This window comes from Meriones unguiculatus, chromosome 1 (assembly GCF_030254825.1).
Source record: "Meriones unguiculatus strain TT.TT164.6M chromosome 1, Bangor_MerUng_6.1, whole genome shotgun sequence".
NCBI classification, from domain to species: domain Eukaryota; kingdom Metazoa; phylum Chordata; class Mammalia; order Rodentia; family Muridae; genus Meriones; species Meriones unguiculatus.
Window position 1 is genome coordinate 185,335,572 of NC_083349.1, and position 12,635 is coordinate 185,348,206.

Consider the following 12,635-nt stretch of genomic DNA (forward strand, 5'->3'; position numbering starts at 1 on the left):
CCTTATCTGAGGAACCTTACCTGAGGCAAAAAAATGAGGGAGAGAGTGTTGAGCTGGAAGGAGAGGAAGGAGGGGGCTAGGATCAGAATGTAAAGTAAATAAATAATTAAAATTAAAAATACATATACAATCAGTAAAAAAACAAACAAAAAACCCATTGCACATCCATTAGAATGCTTGTAATTACAAAGACTTGACATACCAAGTTCAGGAAATCACCTAGACCAGCTGGTACTTCCCCATATTGATGTAGGTGAAATATGACACAAGCATTTGGGCAAACATCTTCTGTTGTTTTAAATTTTTTATTTTAACATATGTGTGTATACATTTATTGACTGAAAATGCTATGAAGAACAGTGAACTATATAGAAACAAAAGCACCGCCTGCAACTTTGTATATTTTTAATATTCAGCATAATTTTACTGTTTACCTAGCCATTTTATCCCAAAATATCTAAAAATGATTGTTTTATAGCAACATGTTGATATGGTTTCAATCTTAAATGTCCCCCAAGGATGTGCACTGAAGGTGTGGTCGACCAACGTCATGTGTCATTGAGAGGTGGTGGAATTTAGAGTTGCATACAAATATTCACAGTGATTTTGTATGTAATAACCAAAGCTGGAAACAGTCAATCTTTGTCACTGAACCAAAATATCTAGAAACAATTCTAGCATTTATTAATAGGTAAGTAGAGAAACAAGTTGGGGTATGTTTGCACAATGGAACAACAACAAAGAAAGGGTAATGTATCACTCAGCATAAGTTAATGTCAGAGAAGCTATGTTGAATAAAAGAAGCCACGTGAAACGAGAACATTATTCATGATTACTTACAGATTAAGTGCCAGAACATTCAACTGATAGGGAGTGACAGAAAGTAGGTAAGTGATTGCCTGAGATGTGGGCAGGAATTGCTGTGGGACAGTAGGTTAAGGAGAATTCAGAAAATGTTCGATGTATTCACTGTCATGATTCTGCTGATGGTTTTTGTACATATGTTAAAACATATCAAGTTTTGCAGTTTAAATATGTATGGTTTATTATAGATAAGCCATACTTTGGTAAAAGTGTCTTTAAAACAGTTCAGAACACTCTAACTCCTCTGCTTACCACTTTGAATAAATTCATGTCACACTTAGAGGAAAGTGCCCATTTTCTGCTGTGACCTGTTGGGGGCCCTGCATGTTGATGGCTTCCTAGATACTTCATCACAAAATGGACTCAAGTGACCTGTGCTGCTTCTCTGGGTTCTGTGGACACACTGGACCATCTTCCACTCGGTTGCTTCCTAGTACCCAAGCACATCATCTGGTCAATGCCCTTTCTCCAGGGTAGCCTCTGTTGATGGCAGCGTTTAAGCAGACATCCCTCTGATCATGGTGGAGCCTTATTTAGCACCAATACTTGCACTTCAAAATCACTCATTATTTAGCAGTAGGCCTGTGTCTCATCTGTCTCTCCCACTAGCCATTAGCATATCTTGGCATCCTGCATTGTCCATGTCAATGATGTGTTCCTGTCCTTCTAGCCCTTGTTAAGAAAGCTACCAAACGGCACCCTGTTTCCATTCCTCTTCTGGTACTAGCTTTTCATACTGTCCAACTTCAGGAGTGACAGTACATCCAGTCTCAAACAAACAAGCAACACATCAACAACTATGCAAGTCTTTGATTTGCAAGAGCTGGGATTTGGGGCAACAAACAAAAGATGTTTTCCTCTTTAAGTTGACCACAGGACTTGAATGTGATAAAAGGCACAGACTTGAGGTTTTGAAAATCGTGTAGACCTACCTATAACCTCATCACTTTAAAGATGGAGAATAATCATTTCTTTCACCTGTAAGTTCCCTTGGGCCCCTTTAGAGTGAAGCTTTCCTTTGCCCCCTCCTTCCTCTCCTTTCAGCTCAACACTGCAACTGGAAGCAAGCACTTTTTCTTAGTTCCTTCTGTCATGGTCACCAGGTTTATCTGCTTTGGGACTTCACATTCATGGAAGCAGACTTTTATGTCTTGTCTAATTTCACTCTTACAGCTGTTAATACTTTGTTTCTAATCCCTAACCAGCTTTTCATTGTATACTCATACCCCAGTTTCTCCATCCATTCTTCTGCTGATAGAAACCTGAGGTTTAAAGGTTTTACCACTGTTAATAAAGATGAGGTGAACATCACCACACAGGACCTCGTGAGCATATATTCTCATTTCTCTGTGCTTACTGTCACAGATAAAATATTTCCCTATGGAGTTGTACCAGGCAGGGCTGTTCTTCCCAGCAGTGTTTGAAAGAGGACTCCAGGCATCCTGTATCCTTGCATCTCTGAGATAGCCATCTTCTAGGTTTTAGCTATTCTCATAAGGTTGAAGAGGCAGCTCTGTGAGATTTGGATTTCCACTTCTCTGATGACAGCTGATGTTCAGTGTTCTTCTGTATGCTTACTTGTACAACTCTTCTTAGGAAGTGTTGGCTCAAGCAGTTTACTCATTTTAAATATTGGATGGTCAGACTTCCTGTTGTGGGATCAAGAGGATTGAATTTGGTCTCCAAAAGCCCTCAGGCAGATTTATGTGTCAGGATTGTCTTCTTTCCCTCTGGGTTTTGTCTATTTGTTTTCTCCATAGTTTCTTTGTTTGTTTTGTCTTGGTTATCTTGTTTGTTTGCTTGTTTTTGAGACAGGGTCTTAGGTAGTTCAGGATGGCTGGAATTACCTGTGTAGCCAAGAATGACTTTGAACTCCTGATCCTCTTGTCTCCAGCTCAATTGTGTCTTTTGAGACAATTTTAGTGTTGACAGTGTTCAGGTTATCAATTTACACACACACAAAAACAATAACAACAACAAAAGATTTTGAGAATGAAAATGGTAAGGCCTAAAGAGTTTTATATTCCACCAGCAATACTTTTGAGTTTGGTTAATTAAATTTATTATTAAACAATTTCACATGTGTACATTACACACACTGACCACTCTCAATCTTCCCCCTCTCCTCCATTTTCCTTTCTACCATGTCTGCCTCTCACCTTTCCTACCAGTCTCTTACTTATGTTCATATCTATGCATTTTTTTTCTGTGACCCTGTAATGGACCCTTAGATCTTAGAAGGCCCCAAGATCTTAACAACTGGCCATGAGGGAAGTGCCATTCAAGCCATACAACTCAGGACATAGACAACACCACCTGCCAAAATGAAAAAAAAAAAATAGTTCTGGAAAAGTCCCTAAGTGTACTAACTTTGATTTTTGTTAGTTTGGCTAACTGCTCTTCTTAACTGAAGTATAACAAACCAGAATATGGTTTTGGTACTTGCAAGCTCACTCTGAGAAAAGCTCAGGGCTGCACAGGGATCCCAAATACCCACTGTAGTTGCTGGTCAGCTAATAAAGAATTTCTATTGGCTTAAACCAGTGTCCTGGTAGTCTTCTCTGGTAGATACCCACAATTATCCACTGAGTGAAATGATGGAACTTTTCCTCAGAGCCTGGTGAGTTCAACTGTGGGAACACAACAAAAGACAACGACTCCTTTTCTCTAAGAATCTGTCAATAGCCAATAGCTAAGCAGCAAGGGGTAGGGGCCTGTGAGCTTCTCCCATGTTCATGACTGTTTATTGACAGGGTAATACTGAGTGTTCAATATAGGTAGCTACTGTTGTTGTGACCACATGGTTGTATTGAGTCTAGAGGATGGCATCTTATAGTCTTTCCATCTGTCTTCCAGCTCTCACATGCTTATAATGTCCTCTTCTGCAAATTTGCTAAGCCTAAAAGAGGATATAATGTCTTAAATGTCTTAACTGGGGCTGAGTCCAAGCAGAAAGCTAAGTCCTAAAGTGACTTGGATATGCACTGTGTTCCACATACGGCGGGATAGCTGACTTTCACTACAGCGTATGGGGACAGCTCAATGATTATGTCATCTCTGCAGTGAAGAGGAGTCTGAAAATTGTTAGTAGAGAATCAAGGAAACAGAATAGATCCAGTCCTAACCATGAGATGAGCTACCAAGCTATGATCAGCCTTTGTGGAGTCCAGAGCAGAGAAGAGGCTCCTATGTCCCAGGGGAAGCCAGAAGGACAAAGCACAGAAAAGGCCCATAGCAGGAAGAGGGTGAGGAACATAGATGGGTAAGTCTCCGGGCGGACAGTAGTTCCAAAGATGGATGGAGAAAAAAGATAAGAATCCTCAGGGCTTAGGGGCTGGAAGTGTGGTTCAGCTGGATGAATACTTGTCTTGGGTGGGGTCTTAAGTTTGATTTCCATTGTTACACACACACACACACACACACACACACACACACACACGACTTCTCAGATCCAGTCTGGTAAGAAGAGAGTGTGGGCTGACTCATAGCCTGGGTTGGACAAATATGACTTAAAGTGGTTGTGTCTGGAGTCTAGAGGTCACTGTGACCATGGAAACCCAAAGAGCAATCCAGCTACTTGAAGACGAGAAAAAGAACCTAGGTTCAATCTAGTGGAGACCAGAGCCCAGAGAATGCACTTTTGGAATGGATGGAACTCCATTTTCCCCTGTGGCCTCCTGGGACTTTAATGATCTCACATGGAAAGGTGAAGAGAGGAGCCAACCCGGGGCTGATTCTTCATCCCAGATCCCCTGAGCTTTATTTTTAAGTAGTGTGTGTGTGTGTGTGTGTGTGTGTGTGTGTGTGTGTGTGTGTGTTGCTTGCAAGGGTGAGATGCTTCCCCCAGAGTTGGAGTTTCAGGTGGCTCTAAGCACCTGACAGGGCTGGAAACTGAATTTCAAATCTTCTCTGTGAGCAGTAGGCACTCTTCTCTGTGGAAGTATCTTGACAGTTCAGCCCAAGGGATTTATGACAGTGACATGGCAACAGGTGTGACCTAAGCTCTTTAAAGCCAGGACCATTCTGGTGTAGTGTCCTCAGTTTACATTCAGGTGACAAGGCCAGACTCAGAGTAGAAAACTAAAGCCAAGAAAATTTTGGAGGAAAGGAAGAAAGACACAGTAGGGAGCGTGAGGTTCCTGTGACCTCAAATCCCCCAGTCTTCTGCCTCCTCATGCCTTCCTTCAATGCTTAGTACACTCAAGGACAATTCGGCCCTGTGCTTGGAACACAGAGCAGTGGAAACACTCTTCCTTTCCCCTTTGTTTACCGGTTGGTAAGCAATTATTTTCTTAAAGCTGTTTTTATAAATAGGAGGCTATTTTATTTACTTAATCTCTCCCTGGATGCCACATCATCTAAAAATGATTACTTATGTACTATTCAATATCAGAAGAAGCTCTTTGCTCATTTTCTTCCAGCTGCTGCATCGTTTTCTGTGAACTTAAGGTGTGTGTGCGTGTTTCTTCTTTTTGCACTTAATGCAAAGAACAGCACTCATTTGGTTCATTTATTTGCGGCTGCTGCAGTTGCTGTTTCTTTCATATTCTGTGCCTGACATTCCCAGGTCCCAGTTTATAAGAACAGCAAATAACTGTCTGCTAAAAGCTGAAGGACAATGGAAGGAGGGAGACCAAGTGTCTTAGTCCGTAAGGGGATGAAAAGGAGGCTGGGACCTTCTGCAGCGCAGTAGGAGAGACACCTGGGTGCTACTGAGGAGATCAGGCCTCTTGTCACACGCAGGCCCTACTGCTTCCAGGCTGTGGGAGCTTAGGCTTCTAAGCTGGCCCCACCAGGTTTCTGTGGAATTGTCCCTAGGAGGTACATTAGGTGGTAGGAGCTTGAGACAGAACCTGGCAAGCATGAAGCCCGCAAATTCACTTTAGCTTTTATCTGACTTACTGAGACTGGACAAAAGCGGAGGCTTAACATTTCTTTTCTCATCGCGAGCCGTTTCTGAGCGTGCCCGAGGTGCATTTGGTAAGCATTTCCTTGTTCCAGGTGCTAGGCTTTCAAGGAATCAAAGGCCCAGACCAGCATGTCTTTAAACACACATGAGAAGAATCAGATGGGAAATCATTCCCAGGAACACTGTGTCTTTGATGGTGACTTAAATGATGCCACAGGAGTTGGAAGAGGTTAGCCTTCCCCGAGGAATGAGAGAAAGGCCCGACAGAAAATCTCTCAAGCCATACTTAGGTTTTCTTTGCTTTTTGAAATTGAGTAGAGGCGTGTTCTGTGGGGGTAGCAGGGCCTCAAAAGAGCAAATGAGCCCTTACTTTGCTCCCAGATCTAGTGAGGGGCTTTCACAGTCTGGGTGAAAGGAGACCAGAATCTAGGCCAGAGCTTATTGGTTGAGGGAAGAGCTGCCCAGTAAATCTTCAAGCAAACGTAGCTTGAGAGCAGGAATCCAAGGGAGTTGATTCTGATCTTGTTCAGAAAACATTCCCCAGTTGATCCTCCTAAAACCAAAGGTATTTAAATATAATTCAGTCGAAGCGAGGCAGCTGTCCCAGAAGTCAGAAAAGTCTATTTGTTTCTTGTCGGCTTAGTTACTCCTCTGCTAAAGAAATCATGTGGAGGGGGTGAAGACACACTGCTCAGACCCAGCCCTGGGGTTGGGGTGGGGGCTCTCAGAGGGCAGCTGCAACAACAGCGCCAAGATGACACTACAGAGCAGAGAAGGACACTTTTAACTCACTGATAAGACAAAGGTTGGAAGCTGAGAGGAGCAGGGCTGACTTCCTTCCAGGGTGGGACTTGGCAGGTAGGGAAATGACCCGGAGTGGTGCTATGTCATTTGAAAGAGGCTTTAGAAAGAGCCCTGGATATTGCATGCTTCAGGAAAGGGAAGTGACCTTTAAGACTGATGACATGAACATCCCAATCAGAGTCTCTTTGTACAATGACTACTGTTAAATGCCTATCAGGTCCCAGGCACCCACCAAGGGAGGCTGATCCCAGAGCAAGTGGATAAAGGAGTTGGGATGGGGTGGAAAATCCACCCTTGTGGTTGTTAGAGAAAACAGGAAATGATATCTTTATAGTAATAGGTCCCCAAAGGAGCTTTCTTACTCTAACTGACAAGACAGGCAAGTACCCCTTATTATGATTTTCTTTCAGCTATATTTCTTAACCTCATTAACTCTACAATCCACGATACAGATTTCTGTAGGTTCTCATTTTTTCTGTATTTTTTAACTCTTTATTAATTACACTTTATTCACTTTGTATCCCCCCTGTGGTTCCCTCCCTCCTCCCATCACAATCCCTCCCTTCCTCCCCCTTCTACATGAATGCCCCTCCCCAAGTCCACTGATAGGGGAGATCTCCTTTTCCTTCCTTCTGATCCTAGTCAATTAAGTCTCATCAGGAGTGGCTGCATGGTCTTCTTCTGTGGCCTGGTAATGATGTTCCCTCCTCAGAGAGAGGTAATTAAAGAGCAGGCCAATAGTCCATGCATAGTCCTTGGTTGGAGTATCAGTGTCAGGAAAGACCCCTGTGCTCAGATTTTTTGGTTCTGTTGCTCTCCTTGTGGAGTTCCTGTCCTCTCCAGATCTTACTGTTTCCCACTTCTTTCCTAATATTCCCTGCATTCTGCCCAAAGGTTTGGCCATGTCTCAGCATCTGCATTGATAGTCTGCAGGGCAGAGCCTTTCAGAGGTCCTCTGTGTCAGGCTCCTGACTTGTTCCCTCTTTTCTCCTTCTTCTGATGTCCATCCTCTTTGACTTTCTGGATAGGAATTGAGCATTTTAGCAAGAGTCCTCCATCTTCATTAGTTTCTTTAGGTGTTCAGATTTTAGTAGGTTTATCCTATAGTATATGTCTATATGAGTGAGTATATACTGTGTGCATCTTTCTGCTTCTGGGATAGCTCACTCAGGAAGCTGTACTATAGAGCAACAATACTAAAAACTGCACAGTACTGGCATAGAAACAGACTGGTGGATCAATGGAATTGAATAGAAGACCCTGACATAAACGACACACTTATGGACACCTGATTTTTGACAAAGATATCAAAACCATTCAATGGAAAAAAGACAGCGTCAACAAATGGTGCTGGTCTAACTGGATGTCTACATGTAGAAAAATACAAATAGATCTATACATATCACCCTGCACAAAACTAAAGTCCAAGTGAATCAAAGACCTCAATATAAAACCAGACACACTAAACCTGTTAGATGAAAAAGTGGGGAAGAGCCTTGAATTCATTGGCACAGGAGACAACTTCCTGAACAGAACACCAACAGCACAGGCTCTAAGAACAACAATCAATAAATGGGACCTCATGAAACTGAAAAGCTTCTGTAAAGCAAAGGACACTGTCGTCAGAACAAAAGGACAGCCTACAGATTGGGAAAGGATCTTCACCAACCCTATATCTGACAGAGGACTAATATCCAGTATATATAAAGAACTCAAGAAGTTAAACAGCAAAAAAAAAACAAGTAATCCAATTAAAAAATGGGGTATAGAGCTAAAAAGAGAATTCTCAATAGAGGAATATCGAATGGCAGAGAAACACTTAAAGAAATGCTCAACCTCATTAGCCATCAGGGAAATGCAAATCAAAATGACCCTAAGATTTCACCTTACACCCATCAGAATGGTTAAGATAAAAAACTCAAGAGACAACACATGCTGGAGAGGTTGTGGAGAAAGGGGAACCCTCCTCCACTGCTGGTGGGAATGTAGACTTGTACAACCACTCTGGAAATCAATCTGGTGCTTTCTCAGACAACTAGGAATAGCACTTCCTCAAGATCCACTATACCACTCCTAGGCATATACCCAAAAGAGTCTCAGGTACACAATAAGGACATTTGCTCATCCATGTTTGTAGCAGCCTTATTTGTAATCTTTTCTATATTTTATTCCAACTGACTTAAAAAGCCTTTTGTGGAAGCTGAGAAGATGATTTAGTTGACAAAGTACCCACTGCATAAGCATACAGGCCAGAGTTAAGATGACCACCAGGCATGAAAACAAGCCAGGCACTGTGGAATAGAGGCAGGCTCCTTGGAATACAATGACCAGATAGGACAGCTCATTAAGACTTTTGTGTATGTAAGTGTGTGCTTAAATCCATGTATGTGTGGGTACACCTGCACCTATGTGCATGTGTATATGGAAGCCAGAGTTTAACATAGTCATTGTGGGGAAGCTTTCTTAACTGTTCTCAACTGTTGGAGTAAATAAAAATGAGTTTGGGGCTATATATTATTTATTCTTAGCCCTATGATTATTGTGGTGGTATTATTTAACCCACTATCGCAAATAATAAGACACAGACACCTCTTAGATATCATAATTGCCTTATTTACCTTGGGCCAAGCAGATATTTCTACCTCCACTCACCATATAATAACCTCACCATCCATCTCCCAGCCCTCATCCAATGCCATCCTCTTAACCATCCTCATCTGAGCTATCTTCCATCCATAATCTTATAAATACTTGCTTTTATTCTCCATCTGGGCCTTTCCACGCCATTACTGGAGACCTTCCTCCAGGCTCACATGGTTTCTACTCCACGTTAACCCATTGGGGCATCCTCCTTCCTCCTCCCTTCATGTCCGTTTCTTCTCATGATTCTCTTATCCTCAAAAGCCCAGAAACCTTAGCCATGCCTACCCCATTCTGGCTTGCCCAGGTATAGGCCTTTAATCAACCAATCAGGTATAATGTCTTAGGCAGGTTTACAAAACAAGGATAGGTGTATCCAGGAAGTATTCAGATCTCGAGGGGCAGCAACAAGCATTAATACACAAGAAACAGACCAACCCCCAACACTCAACCTCTTTTTTTTTTTTTTTGAAACAAATTCTCTCATTGAACCTGGAGATCTGCTCTTTAATGATTCTAAGGAGTGCTGTGGAATTCCTAGTGTACATTTTAATTGTGATTTATCCACCAAACCAGACTCATCTACCTATTGTTCATCCTTCAAGTGTTTATCAAGCATCTACTACCCACTAGACACTTACACAGATTCTGAGATAAGGTGAAGAGTTGGAGAAGTAATAACTTTCTTCCCAGGGAGCTGACATGTACGTATGTATGTATGTATGTATGTATGTATGTATGTATGTATGTATTCTTGGCTGAGCTGCTGTTTCCAAGGGAGGTATTTCACTTCTAAGGCATTTCATCCCAGAGATATTCTTGCTCAGGTCTGCAAGGATGTGTTATCTAGAATGTTCACAGTGGCCATATTTGAGACAGGAGGGAGCTGGAGGGATCACTCAGGCCAACAACTTCCAGGGATTAGTATAGAATATGAAAATGCAGTGAATGGGGAGCATGCAGTATGGTTGGTCTTAAATTATAATATTGAGTAGAAACACAGGAAATAGAAGAAGGCTAAACAAGCTCTAAAAACATAAGGAATATCATGGTATCTCTAAGAAGGATACTTCCAGTGTTGCTATTGTCTGCGAGGAGACAAGAATGAAAATAAGGATTGGGAAAAGAAAAAAAAAATGGGCTTGAAGAGTCTTGTCATTGAAGTGTTATCCAATGAAGAGTGTGAGTGACTTGGACCTGTGCTCTCTCAGGATGAAAACAAAGCCAAACAAAAGGCAAGGTGGAGGTAGCCAGGATAAGCATGGTGAATGGCTGAAGGAGATGCAGGCCCTTGAAGGTCCTTAGCCGGACTAATGGATTCCCTGAAAGATGGCATTGAGATTTTGCCTTCAGCATTATGAGAGTATGTGGTAAGGGTAGGGTAAGGGTAGAGTCATAGGTAGGAGCTTGCTGATCAAGGCCTTAGTAGAAGCTTAGACTTTGTTTTAAAACTGTGATGGGGTGGGGGGTGTTGCACTGCAGGATGTCAAGTGAAGATGCAGTGGGGCTTTGTTGCACTTCTAGTAAATCTTGTTCTGTGGAAGAAGGTGTGGTCAGGAGGGAGCAGAGGAAAACCAGATACAAAACACAGATACAAAAACACAGATACAACAGTGACCCTTTGTAAGCCTAGTGACATTGGTAGCCTGGCCATGGGGGACCACATCCTAGGAGAAAAGTGCCTGATGATAGCTTACACACAGACATATCTACACACGATCACCTACCATAGAAACAACTCAATACACAAGCACAATCCCAAAAATACACACCCAGACAAGCAAACTCCAACCCAAATGCAGTCATACATCCTAACACGCACTCTCCCACATAGACACCCAAGCACAAACATGCTCACACACACAGACATACAGCCCTACACAAACACCTCACCACAAAGACTTCCTCTCACACAAACATAGCCACACCACAAAGACATTCACAGACAAACACAAATACACACACCTACCCACATAGTCACCTCCCCAGCACAAACACATATCCATCGGACATCTCTTTACAAGTACCCATGCCACACACATATGACACACAAATACAGCCATGCAGAAAGCCACTCTGACATGCTTATAATAACACCTATACAAAGATACCCTACACACAAGCCCCATGCAAACACACATCTGCATTCAAACTCATAGCCACACAAGCACATTGTACAGGTTGCTTTCATGTCAACTTGACACAAGCTAGAGACATATGGGAAGAGGAAACCTCAGTTGAAAAAATGTTCCTATTTGACTGGCCTCTGGAAAAGCCTATGGTGAATTCTCTCCATTGATGATTGATGTGAGACAGCCCAACTCACCCAGGGCAGTGCCACGCCTGGGCTGGTGGTCCAGGCTAAGCAAGCCATTGGGAGCAAGCCAATAAGCAGCACTCCTCCATGGCCTCTGCTCTAGTTCCTGCCTTAAGTTCCTGTCCTAATTTCTTGCCCTGACTTCCCTGGATTTCATCTTTTAAGCTGTAAGATAAAATGACCTCCCCATGTTGTTTTTGGTCAGTGTTTTATACAGAAACAGAAACTCTAAATAAGGCACACATCTACACTAACACACCATCACAAAAGACATCCAGACACACATACATACTACATTACACTCCAGCATCCCTGGTTCTCCATTTACTCACTGACTTGGGACAAGTTCTCTGATGATTCAGTTTCCTTATCTATAAAAGATACCTAGCAATGGAACCTAGTTTGTAATTACTTAGTATGTTTAGTTTCTAATACAAGTGCATGCTCCCTTAGAGCTTGCTGTCATCACCATCATTCCCTGGGAGCCAGCTGTTGCCCTGCTAATGTGCCCAGCAAATTCAGTGCAGGATTCTCTCCTAGCAGAGTACTTTCTGATAAGCATCAGCAAAGGATCCAGTTGCCTGCCCAGCCCCCACCCACCCTTCACTGATCAAACGCTCTGAACCAAGCTGCTGAAGCATGGAGTAATAATTTTCCTAGACTCTGAGGTATCTGCACAGCCTAATGCCACCCAAGGAAACAAGAGTTCTCCCTGTGAACAGTGCTAGAAACTCTAAGAGACTGCCAGTGCTTTCAAAAATATGGCATCCACTACTTCCATAGGGATCGAGAAAAGCCTAGTATCCTGGTAGAAACCCTGGAATGATGAAGGTTCCAGTTACACTGACATGTGACACATGCTTTGGGTGGTTGTGACCCAGCACCCTGCTTCCCACTTGCTGGATAGAATAGTTGGTGTTAGGTTTCTTTATCACTCTTGCTCATCTTCTTTCCAAACTCATGCTTCCTAGTAAAGCATTTTACTTTAAGAACACAATCCACCAGCACTTTCACAAGAGATTTAGACAGCCAGTAAACTGAACCTCAGTTCTCTCTGTTACTGCATTTTAAAAGGAGGGCTTTCAGTCTGATGCGCCTGTA